The following is a 15,718-nucleotide window of genomic DNA, read 5'->3' as shown; positions in this document are numbered from 1 at the left end:
AAAGTGTCTGAGGGTAGAGCACGCAGCAAGGGTGAGTAGTTTAAGTGTTCCTAACTGACTGAGAAGGCCAGAGAAATCTGTAACCACTGGTACAAAAAATTGGTCATTTAATGTAGTAAGAACAACATTTAATTAAGATGTTAAGATTCACAATATATTACAGCTTTCATTTAAAGAGTTCATTAGAACTGTGATTTTTGGCTGGTTACAGAATGTAGGCTTTGAATTTCTGAGTAACAAACTTTTTAAAATAGTGGGAAAATTAGTAACATCCTTATCAGAAAGGATCTTAGCATATCTACTCTTCTCAGAGAAGTTAATAATTAATATCAAATCCATAAGAGGAAGTTGGTTTTAGTTCAAAATAAATTACAGAAAAATTTAACACAGACATATTTCCTGGCAAATCTTGCAGCATTTTTTTAATGTCTGTGAAAATAGTGCCTGAGAAGGGAATCCAAACTTTCCTTCCTTGCATTTACTCTTGGTTCCCTACATCTTGCACTATATAGCTGCTTTCCTCGTGGGAAACGGAAGATGTTAGATTTGCCTACACAATGATAGAGGAAGCACAAGGAGATGTCTAAAATGAGACTTCCTAGTACACATCAAAACAAATAAAAGCTAACAAAGCTTGCTGCAAAGTCTGTCTTGATTATGCAAGTGGATTAATTATTCCCAATGTGTCACGTAGTCACATGAATTATAAGGCTGCCCCTCTATGCCGCTGTCTAATGGCAATGTGTAATGTGTCATCTCTCCACTACTTCTTTTTTCCAACCAATTATTCTTTGTTTAATCAAACATTCTAGCTTGATTCAGACTTTGTGTCTGGGAGTATCATATTTCGAGATGACCACAAACAACCAAAGCTGGATAGATTTGCAAAGCACCTTTTGTAGTTGTCCTAAAAGCAAATATACATTCTCTGTTGGTTTTGCAGTTGGGTTGGTTGTGGGGTTTTTTGTGGGGTTTTGTTTGCTTGGTTGTTTTTTCTCCCCACAAAGAAATCCAGCTTCTTTCTACATTTTGTTGGTCTTGCAAAACCGTGTAACTGGGAAACATTATACATTTCCTGTAAATATTACTGATCTTTTCTCCTGCTTGTAGTCTGTCTGGGTATATCTTCTTTTTTATAACCTTTGTTTCAGTGATGTTGCAACTGTGGCTGAGCTTTCAGCCAAGCAATTTCGATATTCCTGACACCTCTATTGTCACCAGGATCTTTGTGAGAGAGGGTGATTTAAAATAACACTAATTTCAACATTTCAGCTGCTTGGTTTGTGCTGATCTAATGGCTGTATCCATGGAAACTGGAGGGGTAATGCCAGACAGCTGCAGAGCTGTTAGTATTTCTCTTCTAAAATTGTATCTAGATTAGTCAGTACAAAACTTCACAGGCCATTTCCCAGTCTGCAGGCTTGGCTATTTGAGATTTTATGTAAGGTTATGTAAGAGACATGATCAATCTTCTAAAGTAGCTTTGCATTTTGTATCTTACTGTAGACTGCTATTTAACAACCTGCACATTTGAGCCGACAGCCTCAAACACGTAACTCTATAAACCTTTTAAGAGCTGGACAGAACAAGGGACAGAGCAAAGTGACTTGTGTTACAGAGAGGTCAGTGACAGCCCCAGAAACTAAATCAGGTAAAACTCGGGGAATTGTTCCTTGTGATTCGTGCAGAAGCTGATGGAAACTTTACCGTTGGTATAACAGAGAGCAGCATCAAGCAGTTCATCTGAATAGATTTGAAAATCTTGTGCAAAACTATCATCCCTTGCCAGCATGGTGTCAGTGTGCATTTTTAATAAAACTGGTTTGGTAGCACTGTAGTAAAGCTCATGTATTGATTTTACCTTCATGCCAGTTTTTTAACACAGATATCTAACTATCATGAACAATCCGCAGCAGATGTCTGCAGTTCTTCCAGGAAGGTCTGCATCCTGTTAGCACGTTAATACAAGCTTTACTCATCAGTACCCTAACGAAGCCCGTACTACCGGTCCTGCAGCAACTACGTGCATAAGGGCCCCTATGAAGGAAGGATCGAAACCAGAGTTACCTCTATGCACTAACAGCAACGTCTTTCTGTCCCAGGAACATGTAGGTTCTGTGGGCCAAACTCTGTAAGGTTCGTATTGGTTTTCATTTGACTCTGTGACTGAACAAAACTACTGTTGATTTCACTGGAAGTTTTGAATATTTAAGTGTGTTGTGTCTTGAAATGTTACACCAAAAGTGATTTGTCAGTGAGACAGAATGTAGACAATTCTTTATCTACAAGGCTGTTTTTCAGCAATCTAAAATTGATTAAAATTCTTCTGGGAAGAAGCTCTGAATAAAAGAACCTTGCTGCCTTAATAGATCCCTGACTGAGATGCAAATTAAATGTATCTTGTCGGTGGAATGAACACAGGAATTGTTTTTCTAAAATTGCAGTAGGATTTGAAGCGCTGATTCTGGAATGATAAAAGTCCTATGTGCATAGGATACAAATAGTTTCCTCTACAGTAAGTGTGGCAGTTTTGAAGAACAAAGGAGAGAAGACTCCAGTCCTGCAGTGGCATCTTGGTGAGGTTTCGCTGCCCTGTCTTTGCTGAGCCCTTGCGCTGGTGGCGACAGCCTCTGCAAAAGCTCTTTTTGGGGAAGGCTGGGGATGGAGTTCTGGCTTTTGGCTCAAGCCCACGGCAGGGTTTGGAGCAGACACTCCTAAGTCTCACCTGTGGTTTATCTACAGTATAACTTGCTTATGAGCGCAATGAAAAGGGAAATATTTCTTACATTATGCCAAAGTGACATTTTTTCTTCATAGGAATGGCATTCTATCTTCTGCAAGAGCATCATCAGTATTGTAAAGCTTTAACGTTGAAACTGGTGTCTCAGAAATAAAAGTAGACATGCAGTGAACATTGTTCTCCACATAGACTGAAAGTATTTTCTAAATGTATATTAAAAGGTTAAATTATAGTTCATATATGAGCTTTGAAATAAAAATTCGTACGTACCTTGCCAGCAGAGGAAGTTCTCTGAAACCTCTCCAACTCATCCGATGACAATGTTATTGTGACTCTTAGTATGCTCAACTGGATTTTTAAAGGCTTTATGTTGAGACACCTTCTGAAATGAATGTGGGCATGCCATATACCTTAAGACAGCAGTGTCTGCAGGCTGGCTGTGATTGTGCACCGAGCCCTGCACAGCCCATCTCTACCCTTGCACTGACCCTGCTCAGATGGCAGGTCACCTGTGACATGGGACAGTGACACAAAAACAGTAGGTGTCATCTGAATACCAGGGTTTGCTGGAGAAGCCTTTGCAAGATGAAGCACAAGTTAACACAGCCTGTGCTCAGTAAAAGCTTTTGCAATGCAAGCGCACAAGGTGAAGGTGCCGCGGTCATCTAGTGTGAAAATCACATCAGTCTAATGCTGACTACACGGGACTTTGTGTGTCTGTGGTGTCACGTTGTGACAATGCGGTGAAATAATCCAGTTTAATAAAGATACAGCGCTGAGGGTGGGCTTGACAAAGGCTGCTGCCAGCTGAGGTGAGGGTCACTTTGGACGTGTGACAGGGCTGCTGCAGAGAGGAGACACAGACATTTAGGTTGTGTCTGCGCCTGACCCTGTAGGAAGCCAAATGTTTTAATATCAGACTTGCATATTTGCACATAAACATGATACATATGGAATTTGTGAGCTCAAGAACATCTCTGTATAAAACTGAAATATCTAAAAATCAGCTTAGGAGCATGCAGGATTGCAGATCAGGTGTTTTCTGGGTTTTTTTTGTGAATTAAATTTAAGTCTTTTGAGGTTGCTTTTCAAGTTGCTTTCAATCACTTAGTGATTGTTTAGTTGTCAATTAAGGCATAGCTGATTTTATTTCAAAACAATGACAACAACAAAAACCTCAACATGATTTGAAAGGAAGAGCCACCATTGTCTGTACAGTTCTGAAGTTGGGTAACTCGCGTTTTGTTTGTCCTTGCCCTCCACCTTCTCTCTTATGTAACATCAGCACCTTGCATCGCAAGGAACTGCAGAATCTTTTTTAAAAGCTGTGATTTCTATTATAGAAGCTTGGTTCAGAGCTGTATTCCGGTCTGACAGGCCATTTAGATACAAAGTAAATTCTAATGTATGGTGATGGACTAAAGGAGACTGCTGACATCCCATATATAAATATTTACCTGTGGTTTATGCATTTTTGGGTAGGTTATGTTAAAATTAATAAATGGCTGCTGTCTTTTAAGGTTTATCCATTTCTATATGCAAATTGCAGCGTAGTTTGGGCAGTGACACTGCACTTGGTACGAGAGGGGATGTGTTGATCTACCACATAACGCTCCAGCCGTCTCTTAACCTCTATTATTTATATTCAGTAATGTACACTGCATTTTTGAGTGGCAGGTGAAGTGTTCTGAAATCAAAGCATTTAAAGCAAGTTAGAGAGCTCCAGTATAAGACTTGGAATTGTAATCAGGTAAACAATCTTTTTAGGCAAAGGAATGTTTCATGTAAAGGTTTCAAGATGCAAAATGAGTTGTTACGAGCACACTATGAACCTGATCCAAGGTAATGGATCCTCCAGTGCTTGGGGGCAGAAAGTGATAAGGAAAAAAGTCTCCAGAAGCACTAAATTCATTCTGTCACTTGAGGCTTGGCCCGAAGCTCACGTGGATCATGGAATTGATACAGAGGCTGTAAGGACTGGATCTGAACACCCACATTGTGAAGAAAGCTGAATTTGACAAGAGGTAGTGAGCTCTCGGTCTGTGTCCTGGCCAATACCTTCAGAAGACAGGAAGGTCAACGTGACAACGTCTCCATAACAGGAGGGTTTCACAATCAGTTTCGAAGAGACATGAGATCCAAATACTATTACATGTTTTCATATTCTGATATCTTGTTATTAATGTTTTTTAATATAAGTACAGTTTTCTGGAAAAAATAATGTTAGAGGCAGAAGTCTCACAATGTATTTGCATTTTTGAAATATAGATATATATATAAATTATTCCAATTAGGTTTGTTTATATGTGGCATGGAAAATTAAAATAGGAAATGTGTTCTGGCCTCCCTAGAACGCTGGTTAAACAGGCACCTTCCTACTCGTAACGAGAGTCACAGGAACCTGCCAGGGCTGGGGAGCTCAAGTCTCTTTCATCTCCTCTGGAGAACATCTGTGCTTTGAAGAGAGAGGTTATCTATTACAGCTAGACATGCAACTTCTGTGAGGTGCTGTGGGTGCGGTTGCTTGCCAGTTGGTTCTTGTGAGGAGAAGGAAGAATTAAGGTTGTTTTTCTGATGATGGTGCAGGGTAGTTTTGCTTGTTTTAACCTTGACTGCTGACCATATGGGGGAAAAAAACCAACGTGAACTACTTCTCAAGTGTGTGGTTATATCAATATTTGGATTTAGCAGGTGGCACAAACCAGGTCTTTCTTTCTGTTTACTTTTCAGCTACAGATAAATTGCTCACCACAGAACAAGCGTCCTGATCTTCAGTATTTGTATCTGATATTGTTCTTCTGAACAAACCCTTTTGTGAGAACTTGGGGAAGGAATCGTTTGCCATCAGAGGTTTAGCCAGGGTCAGCAGTGGCCGCAGAGTTTGGTGCCGAATCTCTACAGATGTCTCCTGAGTTTAGTCCGGGCCCTGTTGCTCACAGCTGACATAGCAAGACGTGGTTTCTTCTGAACCGACCTGGAGTGCTGGTCATTTTTGAAGAAGTTACGCCATAGCTTGAAAGTAGAATTGGATATGTACTTGACTACTTTAGCATTCTTCAGGGATCTGTTAGGATATATCTATATATACATACATATATATGGGTTTTTTTAGATCAGCTCCAAAGGGTTGTTTCATGTAGTCTTCAGGCATGTTGCAGCAAAAATAATTCTGAAGACAGCAGTGAGAGCATCAGTGTCACTGCTGGTTAGAAGTGCTGTATGAGTGTTTGGGCTCAGGCTGTATGAAATGGTGGGACTGAAGAGCAGTGTCACTGCGAGTAAAACAACATAAAGTAGTCCTAGATAATGTCCCTCTTTCTCTTTTTGTAACTGTTAATGCTTATCTTGCATTAGTGTTAAGAGGCCAGACAGAATATCATATATAGCATTAAAAAAGAAAAGGCAGAAAATTACTAATTATCCATAATACCTAATGATCTCTCACAGAAAATGTCAGGAGTACGAGACTACTGGAAAATAAGATGTGAAAGTAAGGGGTTGAAATTAGTGTGAACGTGTGTTTTAGGTCCCAAATGCAATTTGTTGCAAGATGTGCTATTTGTTAAAGGGGATCTTGCTTTTTCCAAGTGGCTTTCTGCTTTCAGGAGCAGCTGCCACACTTTTAAAGGGCACTATGGTAGGAGATGAGAAAGCACTCGACAGACGAGAGGAGAATCTGGTAATCAGGGCTGGTATCATCAGCAGAACCAGGGAGCGAGGAGGTTGAAATAAAAGCTGCTTAAATGTGTAAACTATAGGTACTGTTGGAAACATGAAGTTTGCACTGGATGTGATGGAATGAGGCCATATTTAGTGACCTGAGAGCATCTTACAGGGTGTCAGAAGTGTCATGCCAACACCACACAAAGAATTAATGTGTAAACCCTGTCCTACTAGTTCCAATTTTATTGCGTTTTGTGTCTTTTTATTATTTTCACTTTGTTCTTGTGGCCTTCATGTTACATGAAGTGCTATTTGTGCCACTTTATGCCAGATTATATATAAACTCTTGTCCTACAGTGAATGTAAGGTAAATATAAGCTCTGCAATGTGTGTTCTGGCCCATAAAATATAATTGTGGTTGCTTACTTACGCTTGACCTTAACTAATCTTCCTGGTGGTAACCTTGGTGAGTATTAAACTTGTGGTGATTAATCCAGCAGTTTACACGTCTGATGTCCTGGAACATGGAACCACTAGAAAAAAGCAACAGAGTCCTGAAACAGGAAAATTAGGAATATTTAGGCTGGAAAGGAGGACCTGTAGAGGCCAGGGTTTCACTTACTGCAGAATGATCCGACTCCATAGATACAAAACTAAGAACTTTCTATGCAGTTTGTCCTGTGTTTGGCTGTTGCTTGGTCTTCCTGCAAGTGTGAGATCTGTACAATTCACCACTTTCACATAGATATCAAATGAACAGAATTTGCCACCGTTATCCTTCCGCTTCCAAAGAAAACCAAACCAACGAACAAAAACCACCCCCAAAGCAAAACCCAACCCAACTGTTGTGTATTGCACACTAGCTGTGAGGGTTCTAGAAATTCACTATAGCCATCTGAGAGGTGATGGAGATTATGGGCCTCCGAATACATGATTTATTTCACTTTGTAATGCAGGACATCACTTAGTTCAGACCTCAGAGTATGTGAAGCAGGAGTTCTGTGTCTTGTATTGAGCTGGTTCTGTTAAGTGAACATCCAACGTGAAATGTTTTCTTAATACATCTGCTTCCGAGTGATAACACACAAATGATTCAGGGAGCAGCATTAGTAGCTGTTGATTGTTGTACCTGTGCATGTAGATGCTCGTGGGTTCACACTTACTCATTTGTGCCAAGGTATTCATGTTTTTCCTGCTGTTTACTCTTTCCTCACTGAAATGCCAAATGAAGTCAGAAACCTTCAGTGTAAGCTGCAGTGTACTGATCTAGGAATGACTATGTTCAAACTAGCTAAAGACATTGTTTGCATTTTCAGGTTATCTTTAGTTTTTCATAGCCAAACTTACCTCTAAGTGTACTTTTAAAATATTTTGAATGATCGGTTTTTATTTTAGGTATTGACATTTGTTTTGTGTGATAAAAAGGCTGTGCGCTTATATCTTGTTCTCCCCTAAATATGTCTTTCCTTTTGTGACTAAAGGCTTTATATTTTAAGAACATTTGCCTTTTTCAAAGCAGTTAACAAGGTACATTGAAATTCTTACCTGCCTCCTGGGGGCTTTGGCAAGGCAGCAGTAACACCACATTATAAACTGTATACAACTGATTTTAATTTGATTTAGAGAGTAGTTTGCTCTTCAATTTCTCTAGGGAACTGTCTTGTAATAGTCAGTCTTGTCCATAATTATGATGGTTCTGCCTCTTGTCTGCCTGTAGAATGAAAAAAATGAATTCATTAATGTAAAGTACCTGTAAACTCTGAAACTACTCAGCTGAAATTTTGCTGCAAAGCAAACTTAGATCCAGGAGAACACAGAGAAATATCAAAGTTGCTTCCTTGAAAACAGTGTCAGCTTCTCAGACTCTTGCTTCAATGCCTCATAGAAGCCATAACATTTGAATGATTCCCATGAATGACATTCGGCTCATGGGAAACTTGTGTAGTTCCCCTGACAGCGACATTGGAAGTGTTCCTAGAAATAGTCTTAATTTTTCACGTGCAGGAGGCACATGGCATTTAAGCTGGGTTTCAGTACTAGTAAGTCCAGTGCTAAGTAGATTATTTTGATCATTTCATATTTGCCTTTCCTTCCAAGAGAGTCACTGGAAAGGCAAAAATAACACATTCACAACTAATTTTGTTATTTCTGAGTGTTTGCTTCATTTATGGAGAAATACCCAGTGTGTGTATTCTATAGGAGCTGTGGAGCGTGGGGACAAACGAGAGCATCAGTTGTGCCGACACTGCCGGTGTTGGGGAATGAGCACTGTGAGCCAAGGCAAATCTGGAGTTAGAACATCAAGCAGAGCAGTGAGCATCATTAAATTAAATTTGTAACAATAGAATTTGAGTCCTTAATGTATATGTTTTGGACTACTTATACAGTCAAATGTTATAATGGATCTGTGCTTGTATATTGATACAGGGTGATCTACAGATAGGAAAGCAGCAGGGAAGCGATGGAGTCGCAGAGCAGATGTGTGTTTACTGTGCTGAGAGTCTGGGCAATTCAGAACCTTCCCAGGCCAACCATCCCTAGTGTCATCTTTCCACCAAGTGTTTGAGGTTTTACATGAGAGCTAAGAGAAGCTTTAACAGCTATTATTTGTTGTGCTTTTAACACTTCATAAACAAATAATGCATGATTCAGCTTCTGTGATGCTGAGATGAAGGATTTATGAACCCAAACTCAAACACGGTGGAACATTCACAGGTAGAACTGAAGGTTTGACTCATTCTCTTGAAACATGTTGATTTTTAGAAGAGTTTTGTAGCAGCTGTGGTTTCATTAGTTTTGTGATGAGACCTTTGAGGTGAAAATCACTAGTTTTAGTAAATCGCCTATTTTGTCTGTCCCTGGAATACAAAGAGCCAATTGTTCTGTCAGTGAATCACTGACATTCTAGCAGGAGCCCTTCATCCTGCCTGCCCCGTGCGAATCCTCATTACTGGCGTTTTGTGCAGCTCTCACTGCGGTGGTGAAGTTTACCGCGGGTCTGGAGATCTGAGAATCCCACAGAACGTGTTCTGTGCTGTCTGATTTCAGCAGAAGCTGTAGTGCTGACAGCAAAAGGAACAGCCATAAGGCTGAAGTCTTTATTTAAAATAAAAACCTTATATTTAGTAGGCTAAAAAAAGAATACTGTGGAGATAAAAGGCCATTTGTTCCCAGAAGCATACTAGGCATTTGTCATACTAGCATTAAGATAAAAAGACGGGTCTGTATTATCTCCCAGGCTCCAACATGAGAACATTTTCCTGCTCCATTCGGGTGTTGCTGTTGCACATTTAGGCCTTTGCCAGCCAGACCCCAGTGCAGCTCTGTTGGCTGATAACAGCATTGGGAGCACAGCCGTGGTGCTGTTCATGGATGTTTTAACATCATATCTTCTGGATGTGCTCTGAGATAACTAGGGAGGCAAGGAAGCAGGTTTTAAATTGATTTTGCTGTGTCTGATGCTGCAGGACTCACACAACACACCTTGCCTGTGCCCCTCTGCTCGGCGCTCTCTCCCCATCTCTTTTCTCTTGTTTTAGATTCTTATGTGCCCTTTGAGAAGGGGGGAGTCACGCAAAGTAAGACTGAAACACAGCAAGTACTTAATCATTTCACTTGTGTTTAAGTCCCTAGTGCTGAGAAGAAAACAGCGTAATGGGGAAAGACATTTGTGCGCGAAGAAAAGCATTTTGGATTTGGTCAGCTGGGTCGGTCTGGAGGCGTTGCAAGATCTTGAGGATTCTTTTTTTGCGCGTTGTTGAAAGGCAGTTTTGTTTCTTCGCATTTGCTTGCTCCGGTGTCCTAGCCAGCAATGCCAGGCACCTCCCAAGGATATGAGAATCTCTGTTAAAGTTTTCTTTCTAGTTTGTTTTTGTTACTCATCATAGATTATATAACAGATGCATCTAAATGCTGCAGGTTAAGAGCCTGTGCTAAAATCTTCTCTAAGTACCTTGTTAATGTGTCCTTTATAAATTTTTCCAGCGTGATTTATCTTCAGGGAATGCAAGTTCAACCGCACAGCACACCTTACTAAACACATACTGGCTGTCACTGGGACAGACAATCGTGGGGTTTGCTGTGAGCAGATGAGCCATCTGGTGTGAGTGTGCAGTGCAGGCAGCTGACTGACCCGTCAGCAACACCGGGAGACTCGGGGTCTGCTCCCTGGTAACCCTGCCCCACAGCCCACCTGCTGTGGATGGGGCTCGGGATGTGCGGCCACTCTGGGTAGCAAAGGCAAAGAGATCCAGTTCAAAGTGGAATTCGATTCTATGTTTTAGTTTCTGGAGCGTAACCCAGGGTGGGCACATGCGTTATTCAGCACTCCTCAGTGATGTGGTAGAAAGTGGATTGTGGGGGTGTTTTTATCAATCGTTTTCTTGGGAGCTGCTTTTTGGCAGGTTATGTGTTTCCTACCCAGATGGAGTGAAATGCAGGTTCCAGGTCTGAGGCCTCGTGCAGGTGTAAACCAATGCGATCGCCTCTCTTCTGGATGCACTTGCACCTTTCTTGCAGTCTGAGTTGGTTTCTTGATGTTCCCAGGCACAGAGCCTGCACGCCTCTTTCCTACATATTTTATTCTTTTTTTCCTACATGTGATGTAACCCCATTTTCCCCCTGTTTTCTAGAGACACTAGAAACACTGCCTGGTGGCATTCTGAAATGCTGTTTAAGCTTCATGCCACTTGCCCATAGGGATCAGGCTTAGCCAAGCTCAGTCTTTACTATCTGATATGAGCAGGAAACATTATTCCAAACAGAATCTCTTTTGTCCTAGAGAGCTGTTCTTTTATTAAATAGGATACTTAATTGCTACTTCTTTCCAGATCAGGTCAAAAATTATCCCGTAGGTATCTGGGTGAAGACAAGAGAAGTTTGGTCCCTCTTCTTGCTCTCCCCTTGTGAGCAGCACGCAGAACACTTACTGCAGGAGCTCCTGTGGACCTTGTAGGAGAGTCATAGAATCACAGAATGTCCTGGGCTGGAAGGACCCACAGGATCATGGAGTCCAACTGCTGTCCCTGCACAGGACACCCCACAGGTCACCCCGTGTGTCTGAGGACGTTGTCCAGTCTCTTCTTGAACACTGTCAGGCTGGGCCGTGACACCTCCCTGGGAGCCTGTTCAGTGTCCAGCACCTCTGGGTGCAGAACCTTTTCCTCATGTCCCACTGACCCTCCCTGGCACATCTTCTGCTGTTCCCTGGGGATCTGTTGTTGGTCGCTAAGGAGAGGAGTTTGGCACCTGAGTCCTTCTGACTTGGGGAAGACTCTCCACAAGCAGATTTTTTTACATTCTTATATCTGGCATTTCTACACATGTTTTTATTACAGCTCTTGCTAATGTCCAAAAGGCAAAGCATGCTCAGGTGGAAAAAATACCCGTCATTTATAGTCCCAATGTCAGAGTGCTACTTAGGTAAATAAAATAATACAACTTCCCTATTCCACTCCCACAAACACCCGCAAAACCCCAAGACCACAAGAGAAAAGGAAATCCTTCGTGTCCTTTCCAGGTAAGACCTCGGCTGTTTCCCTCCAGCCTTCTCCCCACGCTCCCCCATGGCTGCTCTGGCGTTGCCGCGTGTGAGGAGCAGCAGAGCTGTGACCAGCGAGTGGAACCAGCACGTCCATTGTTCAGGAATAACCCCAGGTTCCAGCACAAGTTGGGAGTGACCTATTAGAGAGCAGTGTAGGGGAAAGGGACCTGGGGGTCCTGGGGACAGCAGGGTGACCATGAGCCAGCACTGGGCCCTTGTGGCCAGGAAGGCCAATGGTACCTGGGGTGGGTTAGAAGGGGGTGGTCAGTAGGTCAGAGAGGTTCTCCTGCCCCTCTGCTCTGCCCTGGGGAGACCACACCTGGAATATTGTGTCCAGTTGTGGCCCCTCAGTTCCAGAAGGACAGGGAACTGCTGCAGAGAGTCCAGCGCAGCCACCAAGATGCTGAAGGGAGTGGAGCATCTCCCGGGTGAGGAAAGGCTGAGGGAGCTGGGGCTCTGGAGCTGGAGAAGAGGAGACTGAGGGGGGACTCATTCCGGGGGATCAAGATGGAAAGGGGCAGTGTCAGGAGGATGGAGCCAGGCTCTTCTGGGTGACAACCAGTGACAGGACAAGGGGCAATGGGTGCAAACTGGAACACAGGAGGTTCCACTGAAAGAGGAGAAGAAACTTGTTGGGGGTGAGGGTGGCAGAGCCTGGCCCAGGCTGCCCAGGGAGGCTGTGGAGTCTCCTTCTCTGCAGACATTCAAACCCGCCTGGACCCCTTCCTGTGGAACCTCAGCTGGGTGTTCCTGCTCCATGGGGGGATTGCACTGGATGAGCTTTACAGGGCCCTTTAACTCCTGACACTCTGGGATTCTGTGATTCTGTCCCCAGCTCCGTGTGTCACAACAGCCCCTTGTCCGGTGCAGGTGGCTCAGCACACACCATCTGCCACCACTTCCGTTTGCTCTTCCCATGCTGCAGGGCTTTGTTCATTAGGGGTAGATTAAAAGACTGTCACAGTTGTGGAGAAGATAATGTGTTTGGCAAAGGCTTTGTGGATCATAATTATCTAAAAATCCAATCAAGCCATTTTCTTGATTGATTTTGGGATGAGACATACGGGCTTCAGTGGAGTTAATTGCAACTCCCTATGTTCTTAATTTGTATTTTAGTCATCTGACTGCCCCACCACTTCCACTTCTTTTGGTACGTTTATTTTTCCCTCTTGCAAACAAGCATACAAAGACTCTTCTAGGTATATGCTCGGAGTGTATTATATTTTTCTCATTAGATATGTGTCTTCCAGTGGTATTAGTACAGCAATACCCATGTAGCTGAAAAGCACTTTGACAGAAGGATAATTTTAAGTCTCAAAAATGCTACTGGTCAGGCAGGTACACTTTCTTGAAAACTGTAGGAGATACAGAAATATAAAATAACTCTGACCATGAATGCTGATGGTTCCTTGAGGAATTTTTGTGCTGTGAACTCCATGTGGAACGTTTAAGAAAGTATTTTAAATAGCAGCGAAAACAAAGATGAGCCCTAAATGACAAAGGCAGGATGGCAGCTGTCGAATGTTGTTATCGGACTAATCCAGGCTGGCTGTTGTCAAACACCGCCTGCTGCAGACCCTGAGGACAATGCCGCAACCCTCGGTGTTGTGATAGCACCACGTTCCGTGCGCCAGGACCCATCCAACAACAGCCCTTTCCCATCAGGATCTCTTCCTGCACTTTCTGCTGTGGTGGTTAGCAAGTAACAAAGGGGATTTCTAGAGATTAATAATAAATCAATCTGGTTGTCTATTTCTTTTCCGTATCAGTTGCAAAATAAAACTGAAAATTCTTCTGGAGGGAAGCAACAAAGCTGACAGCAAAAGTGCCAAGAAAGTCAGTTTTAACTGCATCAGCTTCTCACCTTCTGAATTCCCTGGAGGGACAGAGCGGTTCGAAATGTCTGATACTCCGTGAACATGACACCTGTTGGCTCTCTGGGTAACCACAGTGTGAAGAAGGCAGTTTGAGCAGAATCAAAGGTGATTGGGTTTGGGGCTGGGGTGGGTTATGTGTATTTACACCAGGAGGTGCCGCTGCAAGTTGGAACTTCCCCTTTCTGATAAAAGAGGGGAAATTCCCCCCTGCCCCATGGTTTGCTTATCTAAATTCATTTGATCTTACTCTGCAGAGTAGCTGATAAAGGAATCTGGAAAAACAAAAATGGTGTTTAAAAGCAATGTGCTTTACTCAACAGCCTGACTTTAAACCATTTCAGCTATTATTTCCCAGTGTCTGAACGGCTCCTGCTCGCCCTGGGATGAGTTTGGAGTTTCAGGGCGCTCCGGAGATGGATGTGAAGGGAACTGAGTGGCGTGAACCAGTAGTGAACCCTTGTGACTCATTTCTTCGATGGCTGCAGCAGCTGTGATGGCAGGAGCTCTTGTGGGTACCCGGGGCACCGTATGGATTGCGGCACCTACAGCTACTGCTCTGCAGCCCCAAACGCCTCTTCCAGCTCCTCTTGAGGCAGGGTGCTTCCAAAGAAAACAAGATCCAGTTCGTTAACTATCAATCATGCTGTAGTCGAGCTATGGCTATTAAAAACTTTCTGCTTTATTATTTATTTTCTGCTACTCTCATTATTCTCACCAAGGTTTCTCTTTGCTCTGTGATTCCAAACATTTTATAATGTAGGAAAAAATATTTACTTAGTAGAAGTTTTAGTTTCTTTTCCAATTGTATTTTAAAACGATATTTTAGTAAGCATGCTATGTGAGCACCATTTCTATCAAACTCCTTTCTTGTCCCTGCTTAAGGTAGAAAAGAGAAAAATTAATGGTGGTGTCCTTTCAGACATGAGAACCTTTTTCCAGAGGCTGCAGACTCTGCTTGATTTCAGTATCTTCCTCTTCTCATCTAGGTACTTACCCTTAGTTTGTAGAAACTGAAAATTGCCACAATGACAATTTTGTAAACGCCGTGCTATGAAGGAAACCAGAACCGGTTTGCCTGGATTTTCACTCCCGGTGTGTGTAAGGGAGAAGTGGTGACTGTGGTTTTCATTCATTTGCAGCCCCACAGTTCAGACCGCGATCAGCAGGCTCCAGGTGTACTGGAAACTGGAACTGCTGAGGCAGTGAGAGCAGAGCAGCTGGGAGCAGCAGTGATATAAACCCCACAAAACTGCTGTCCTGCTATTGGAAGAGTTAATGTGCAGTTACATTTTAAATCATGAGCAATTGCAAAACCACACTGCTGAGGAGGTGATGGACGGGTGGTCCGCTGGAGTGCTGCTTAAACCAGCGCTCGGTCAGCGTGTAGAATTGCTGCTGATTGCGGCTGCTGTTTAATTGCAGCTCTCTGGCTGGAGCTGGAGCGGTGCTGCAGCCCCCAGACAACCCTGTAGCGCTAAATGTACCCACACATTACAGATACGGACCCGACAGTAACAAGCGGGTGTTTCGTCTGGATTGTCTTCCCCATTCCCCCCCCAACCCATTTCTCCACTATTCCTTGAAAGCTGATGTATTACAGCAAGGAGGAGCAGTAGGAGCACTACTCTAGACTAAAATCAGCTTTTCCAACCTTGTTCATTCTCCACGTCCTTTGATGAGAGGTTGTTAATGGTTCAGTGTCCATCAACAACAAATTCTTCTACAATTTTGGTTGGAGAAGGATTGATTCTGAGATTTCTGGGCAAGTCCTGCCCTGCCCCCTGTCCCCGTGTGTCCAAACCCCCCAGCTGTGCCCATCTCTAACTCACTCTCCCGCCTTTCATATCAACGCACAACAATTCACCGACAGCCGAGTTGTCGCTAGTTGTTGTTACT

Source organism: Patagioenas fasciata, chromosome 13 (assembly GCF_037038585.1).
Source record: "Patagioenas fasciata isolate bPatFas1 chromosome 13, bPatFas1.hap1, whole genome shotgun sequence".
NCBI lineage: Eukaryota > Metazoa > Chordata > Aves > Columbiformes > Columbidae > Patagioenas > Patagioenas fasciata.
This window is presented reverse-complemented; position numbering follows the sequence as displayed.